Genomic DNA, 7,651 nt, shown 5'->3' on the forward strand with positions numbered 1-7,651 from the left:
TTGTTCCGAGGTTATCGTTACGTATTGTTTATAAAAGTGATTGTTCCTAAGTTACCGTTACGTATTGTTTAAAAGTGGTTGTTCCGAGGTTACCGTTACGTATTGTTTATAAAAGTGGTTGTTCCTAGGTTACCGTTACGTATTGTTTATAAAAGTGATTGTTCCGAGGTTACCGTTACGTATTGTTTATTAAAGTGATTATTCCTAGGTTACCGTTACGTATTGTTTAAAATTGGTTGTTCCTAGGTTATCGTTACATATTGTTTATAAAAGTGATTGTTCCTAGGTTACCGTTACGTATTGTTTATAAAAGTGATTGTTCCTAGGTTACCGTTACGTATTGTTTATAAAAGTGATTGTTCCTAGGTTACCGTTATGTATTGTTTATAAAAGTGATTGTTCCTAGGTTACCGTTATGTATTGTTTATAAAAGTAATCTATGTTTACTAGTTTGCCTCGTGTGTTATAATACTATCCGTTTCTTCAGCATGAGATGTGTGATTTTTAAACTACCAACATTTTGTTGTATTTCCATAGTTTTATAGTACGTGTTTTTACCCGGATTCACTCGAGCTGTTTCTGAATTTTTGATGTTTTTCCAGCTACTCTGTTCGGTTCCAAACGGGACAGGAAACCCGTCTTTAAACGTGCTGTACAAAAAGTAAAGTCAAGCCCACAAGTTTCCGGCTATGCTGAATACAATGTTAAGTAGACGTCTTCAGCTTATAACCTCGTGGATTTATAAGTTGTCGTCCTTGCTTACTTGATTCATTGGACTTCAAGTGACACTGTTTTAGAAATGTTACTCAGGTAGTAGACGTTATAAATCTCTGGTGTTTGTAAAGCTAATTTATCCTGACCGTCAAATTGGGATATAAAACAAGCTATATGTCCAGCACTGCATGCGCGATGTAACAATAATAGTTACAACAGGATGGATTCCTTGTCCTGTGTTAAATCTTTGAAAAAAAAAAAAGTTGACTTTTTGTACGACTTTACTACGGAAATGAAAACAACAATTTATCAAATACTAATATTCTATTCAATTATATTTCATTAAAAGTAGTTTTAAATTATTTGTTTAAAATATAACTGAAAACATAGGAATAAGTCAGTTCTGAGAACCAATAAATGCCTACTATAAGCCTGTAACTTAACCAACAAACACCCAACTACACGTATTTAACCAACAAACACCCAACTACACGTATTTAACCAACAAGCACCGAACTACACGTCTTTAACCAACAAGCACCCAACTACACATATTTAACCAACAAACACCCAACTACACATATTTAACCAACAAACACCCAACTACACGTATTTAACCAACACCGACCTACACGTCTTTAACCAACAAACACCCAACTACACATATTTAACCAACAAGCACCGAACTACACGTCTTTAACCAACAAACACCCAACTACACGTATTTAACCAACAAACACCCAACTACACGTATTTAACCAACAAACACCCAACTACACGTCTTTAACCAACAAGCACCGAACTACACGTCTTTAACCAACAAACACCCAACTACACATATTTAACCAACAAACACCCAACTACACATATTTAACCAACAAACACCCAACTACACATATTTAACCAACAAACATCCAACTACACATATTTAACCAACAAACACCCAACTACACGTCTTTAACCAACAAACACCCAACTACACATATTTAACCAACACCGAACTACACGTCTTTAACCAACAAGCACCGAACTACACATATTTAACCAACACCGACCTACACGTCTTTAACCAACAAACACCCAACTACACGTATTTAACCAACACCGAACTACACGTCTTTAACCAACAAGCACCGAACTACACGTATTTAACCAACAAACACCCAACTACACGTATTTAACCAACAAACACCCAACTACACGTATTTAACCAACACCCAACTACACGTATTTAACCAACACCGACCTACACGTCGTTAAACGCATGAATACATTAAACTTTTCCCTTATATCGCTGGAGTTAAAACCAGAATATTGTTACGCCTCCAGTCGTTAATTAATTTTCCGTAAATTCGTTCCGACGAAACTTTAGCGACTCAAGTCCTTTCTTAAATAAAACTGATTTATTCTTTCGTAATACAACTTTACCGATTCACTTAATTTCAACAGTCGCTCTATAACAAACGCTGGAACGTCTCACGTGCTCGAGCTCGACAATACTCAATTATACACTCTCTGACTGCAGTTCAATTACTCATTACCTACACATTGTCCCGTCACGTTGTGACCATCTTATATATACCAGCTACCCCCAATCTAGTAATCTCCCGACAATTCACGAAGGTTCGAGAAAGAAATGGCGTGATACTAGTCACGCGACCTCCCTGACGCAACAATATATATACGAAATATCAGTTTATTTGTTCAAATGTTCAGGGTTAATGGCGTCTGTTATTACATCATTATTTAATTATTACACGTAAAAGTTGAAAACAGACAAAATTAGGCTATTTACAACCTTTTTTATCAGATATTATTTCCGTGTTAGGTATATGGTATCAGACAACATTCGCATACACAACATATAATAGAAGACACTCTAAAGAAAGCCACACGAAACGGTTGGTTACGTTATCTTTATTTTGTACTAATAAGCCTACGTTATCAGCTAATTGGCCTGAGTGCGAGATTACTATTGTTTAATAACTGTCGTCAAACAAAAGACTTTAAAAGTAGTGTTGTCTGATTTAACATTATGTCGTCATCAGAAAGTCTGTCGCTGTTTGCTGATACATACATTAAAAGAGTAATTTATCTAGCTTTTATTTTCACTGCACGAGAGATGACGCGTACATAACCTACTTACACCGATGGTAGAACATTGTCCTAGTAACTTCTGATCTCCTGACGTGAGGAGGTCGTCACCCTGGGATTTCGATTCTATTACAATGCAATGGTAAGCGTACTGCACACATGAAAATTCATCATGGCATTCTGATCCTTCTGTAAAAGTTTGGAATTTCAAACCTTACACTACCAAATTTTTGCCAAATTTTACCAAAGAAGCGAAACTAAACGTTTTTCATCTCATTCAAAAATAGGATAATTAAGTACTGGATAAAGATTGACTAAACCTGGAAATGTCCTTATTCTTGGTATTAAGAACTGGATAAAGGTTGACTAAACCTGGAAATGTCCTTATTCTTGGTATCAAGTACTGGATAAAGGTTGACTAAACCTGGAAATGTCCTTATTCTTGGTATTAAGTACTGAAAAGGGTTGACTAAACCTGGAAATGTCCTTATTCTTGGTATTAAGTACTGGATAAAGGTTGACTAAACCTGGAAATGTCCTTATTCTTGGTATTAAGTACTGGATAAAGGTTGACTAAACCTGGAAATGTCCTTATTCTTGGCATCAAGAACTGAAAAGGGTTGACTAAACCTGGAAATATCATTATTCTTGGTATTAAGTACTGGATAAAGGTTGACAACACTTGAAAATATCATTACTCTTGATGTTAAAGTTTGGAAATGATTGACGAAACGTTCTGATTATTTATATTACATTTTAGAAAAAGTTGGGGAAATTAATTACAACAACAAAATATCGTTAAAAATTATCCCTCTGACCTAGTCTTGGTAGAACAGTGTTTACAGATACACGACTGATCTAGTCTTGATAGAACAGTGTTTACATATACGTGGCTGATCTAGTCTTGGTAGAACAGTGTTTACATATACATGACTGATCTAGTCTTGGTAGAACAGTGTTTACAGATACGTGGCTGACCTAGTCTTGGTAGAACAGTGTTTACAGATACGTGACTGATCTAGTCTTGGTAGAACAATGTTTACAGATACATGACTGATCTAGTCTTGGTAGAACAATGTTTACAGATACATGACTGATCTAGTCTTGGTAGAACAGTGTTTACAGATACGTGGCTGATCTAGTCTTGATAGAACAATGCTTACAGATATGTGACTGATCTAGTCTTGATAGAACAGTGTTTACATATACGTGACTGATCTAGTCTTGGTAGAACAGTGTTTACATATACGTGGCTGATCTAGTCTCGGTAGAACAGTGTTTACATATACGTGACTGATCTAGTCTTGGTAGAACAGTGTTTACAGATACGTGAATGATCTAGTCTTGGTCGAACAGTGTTTACAGATGCGTGGCTGATCTAGTCTTGGTAGAACAGTGTTTACAGATACGTGACTGATCTAGTCTTGGTAGAACAGTGTTTACATATACGTGACTGATCTAGTCTTGGTAGAACAGTGTTTACAGATACGTGACTGATCTAGTCTTGGTAGAACAGTGTTTACAGATACGTGACTGATCTAGTCTTGGTAGAACAGTGTTTACAGATACGTGACTGATCTAGTCTTGGTAGAACAGTGTTTACAGATACGTGGCTGACCTAGTCTTGATAGAACAATGCTTACAGATATGTGGCTGACCTAGTCTTGATAGAACAATATTTACAGATATGTGGCTGACCTAGTCTTGATAGAACAATGCTTACAGATATGTGGCTGACCTAGTCTTGATAGAACAATGTTTACAGATGTGTGGCTGACCTAGTCTTGATAGAACAATGTTTACAGATATGTGGCTGACCTAGTCTTGATAGAACAATGTTTACATATGTGGGGCTGGTTGAACTATTCTTATGAAAACAATGGTTACAGATATGTGGCTGACCTAGTCTTGATAGAACAATGTTTACAGATATGTGGCTGACCTAGTCTTGATAGAACAATGTTTACAGATGTGTGGCTGACCTAGTCTTGATAGAACAATGTTTACAGATATGTGGCTGACCTAGTCTTGATAGAACAATGTTTACATATGTGGGGCTGGTTGAACTATTCTTATGAAAACAATGGTTACAGAGAGCTGATTAACACAAAAAGTGCTGTGATTTTACGAATACAATGACAAACATGGTATTTAAATTATCCTTTTGTTACCGACAGTTCAAGTTTCCTGCCTAATCTCTTCATGCAATTGAAACTATGTTCAATACATTAGCTAGGTAATTAGATAAGTTTACCATCAAAGAAACTGAAAAAGTAGGTCCTATTCTATGATGTTCAACAAAACGAAAATAACATCCTCTTGTCACTGATCCACATAATCAAAGGCTGTATCTACATGCTGTGAATAACAAGTAGGCTTAGAGAATACAGATCAATATCCTGTCGAAACATGTAGTATGTTCCCCCAGAATATATCGCATCATTATGCTTATAACTCGTTGTTTGCCAGCTTGTTATTAGGCTTAGAGCATTCAGTCGGTAATTCCCTCCACTGAATTTCTAAGAATACGCCTCTTAAAAGCGGGTGGAGACGTTTAGAGGACGTGTAAAACCTGTTCCTACTTAAACCATGTCAGTATTGCAACACAACGCTCTTCTTCACTGTTCTTACAACAATAAAACTAACAAATAGTGTTGTTCTTTTACATTGTTACAGCAATAAAAAAAAACAATATTGATATTCTTAACTATCCTTACAACAATAAAACTATCAAACAGTGTAGTTCTTTTACATTCTTACAGCAATAAAAAACAATGCTGATATTCTTAACTATCTTTATTTGTTAGTTTTATTGTTGTGCTGTAAGAATGTAAAATAACTAAACTTTTCAATATTGTTTTTTCTATTGCTGTAAGAATGTAAAATAACTAAACTATTTGTTAGTTTTATTGTTGTAAGGATAGTTAAGAATTTCAATATTGTTCTTGTTTTATTGCTGTAAGAATGTAAAAGAACAACACTATTTGTTAGTTTTATTGTTGTAAGGATAGTTAAGAATTTCAATATTGTTCTTGTTTTATTAAGGATAGTTAAGAAATTTGTTAGTTTTATTGTTGTAAGGTTATTTTACATTCTTACAGCAATAAAACAAGAACAATATTGAAATTCTTAACTATCCTTACAACAATAAAACTAACAAATAGTGTTGTTATTTTACATTCTTACAGCAATAGAAGAATGCTGTTGTTCTTAACTATCCTTACAACTATCAAATAATGTTGTTCTTCTACATTTTACAACAATAATAAACGTCTTTGTTAGTGGCCTTCCTTAAAACAATATAGGAAGAACACATAACGTTGTTTTTCACCATACTTATAACCTCATAAAGTCGTCCTTAGTTAAAATGTAATTAAAGATATTTTATAAAGAAATAATCAAAGATAAGTCGATTGGTCAAAACCATAGATGATGGTTTGCTGGTTAATATCTCTTTACTTCTAATATGTGAAGAAAGGCAGTACATAAACAGATACTAACTAGCATATATCGCTCTGATGTTGAACAAAACTCCCGAATCAGAGCTTTTCCTGCTCAACATGAGTATTAGTTTTCAAAACAAAGAAAACAGACGGGGCTAAAGTCATGGCCAAACACGATATTCGGAATACCAAAGTTAACATGTCTTCTCCCACCCAAGAAATGATAATTAATTCAATACTTCCTGGAAAGTTATGGGGATTTCCTGAAGAGCGGTTAAAAGTAAGGTTCAAGACATTCAGATTTGAAGGTCATGTGGTGAAACATTAGGGCAAAAGATAAACGGGACCTTGACGACAGGTGACGCATCTTAATACTGTCAAGAATTTTTAAAAAGTTGTTTGTCGTAATAATCTAGCTACGAAATGATGATGCTTTCAAAAGTCGTTACAAACGGTGAAAGTTTGTGAATAAGAAATTTGTCTTTTGTGCTGAAATTTGTAACAGTTTCTTGTTGTTTGTCATCTGTTTTGCAGCACCTCCCCTCTTTTTTTTAGTCAAACCCGAAACTCGACTCTTTTCCTCATTAGTAATTGTAAGACATTGTTACGTAATCAAAGTTCATTAAAAGAGGACAAGTATATTTACACATAAGAAGGTGTTTTGGATCAAACCGTTGAAAGATTTACCTTTATTTAGACAACGGTTTGATCCAAAACACCTTCTAAAGATCCACCTTTATTTAGACAACGATTTGATCTAAAACACCTTCTAAAGATTCACCTTTATTTATACAACGGTTTGATCCAAAACACCTTCTAAAGATCCACCTTTATTTATACAACGGTTTGATCCAAAACACCTTCTAAAGATTTACCTTTATTTAGACAACGGTTTGATCCAAAACACCTTCTAAAGATCCACCTTTATTTATACAACGGTTTGATCTAAAACACCTTCTAAAGATTTACCTTTATTTAGACAACGGTTTGATGTAAAAAACACCTTCTAAAGATTTACCTTTATTTAGACAACCATTTGATCTAAAACATCTTCTAAAGATTTACCTTTATTTAGACAACGGTTTGATGTAAAAAACACCTTCTAAAGATTTACCTTTATTTAGACAACCATTTGATCTAAAACATCTTCTAAAGATCTACTTTCTGTAGTTATTAGTTATGTGTATTATATATCCACACCAGTTAATAATGATGTACTTAGTATATCTACTGGAGTTATTAGTTATGTGTATTATATATCCACATCAGTTAATAATGGTGTACTTAGTATATCTACTGTAGTTATTAGTGATGTATATTATATATCCACATCAGTTAATAATGGTGTACTTAGTATATCTACTGTAGTTATTAGTTATGTGTATTATATATCCATATCA

The sequence above is a fragment of the Limulus polyphemus genome, unplaced genomic scaffold, assembly GCF_000517525.1.
Source record: "Limulus polyphemus unplaced genomic scaffold, Limulus_polyphemus-2.1.2 Scaffold8209, whole genome shotgun sequence".
In the NCBI taxonomy this organism is placed as follows: domain Eukaryota; kingdom Metazoa; phylum Arthropoda; class Merostomata; order Xiphosura; family Limulidae; genus Limulus; species Limulus polyphemus.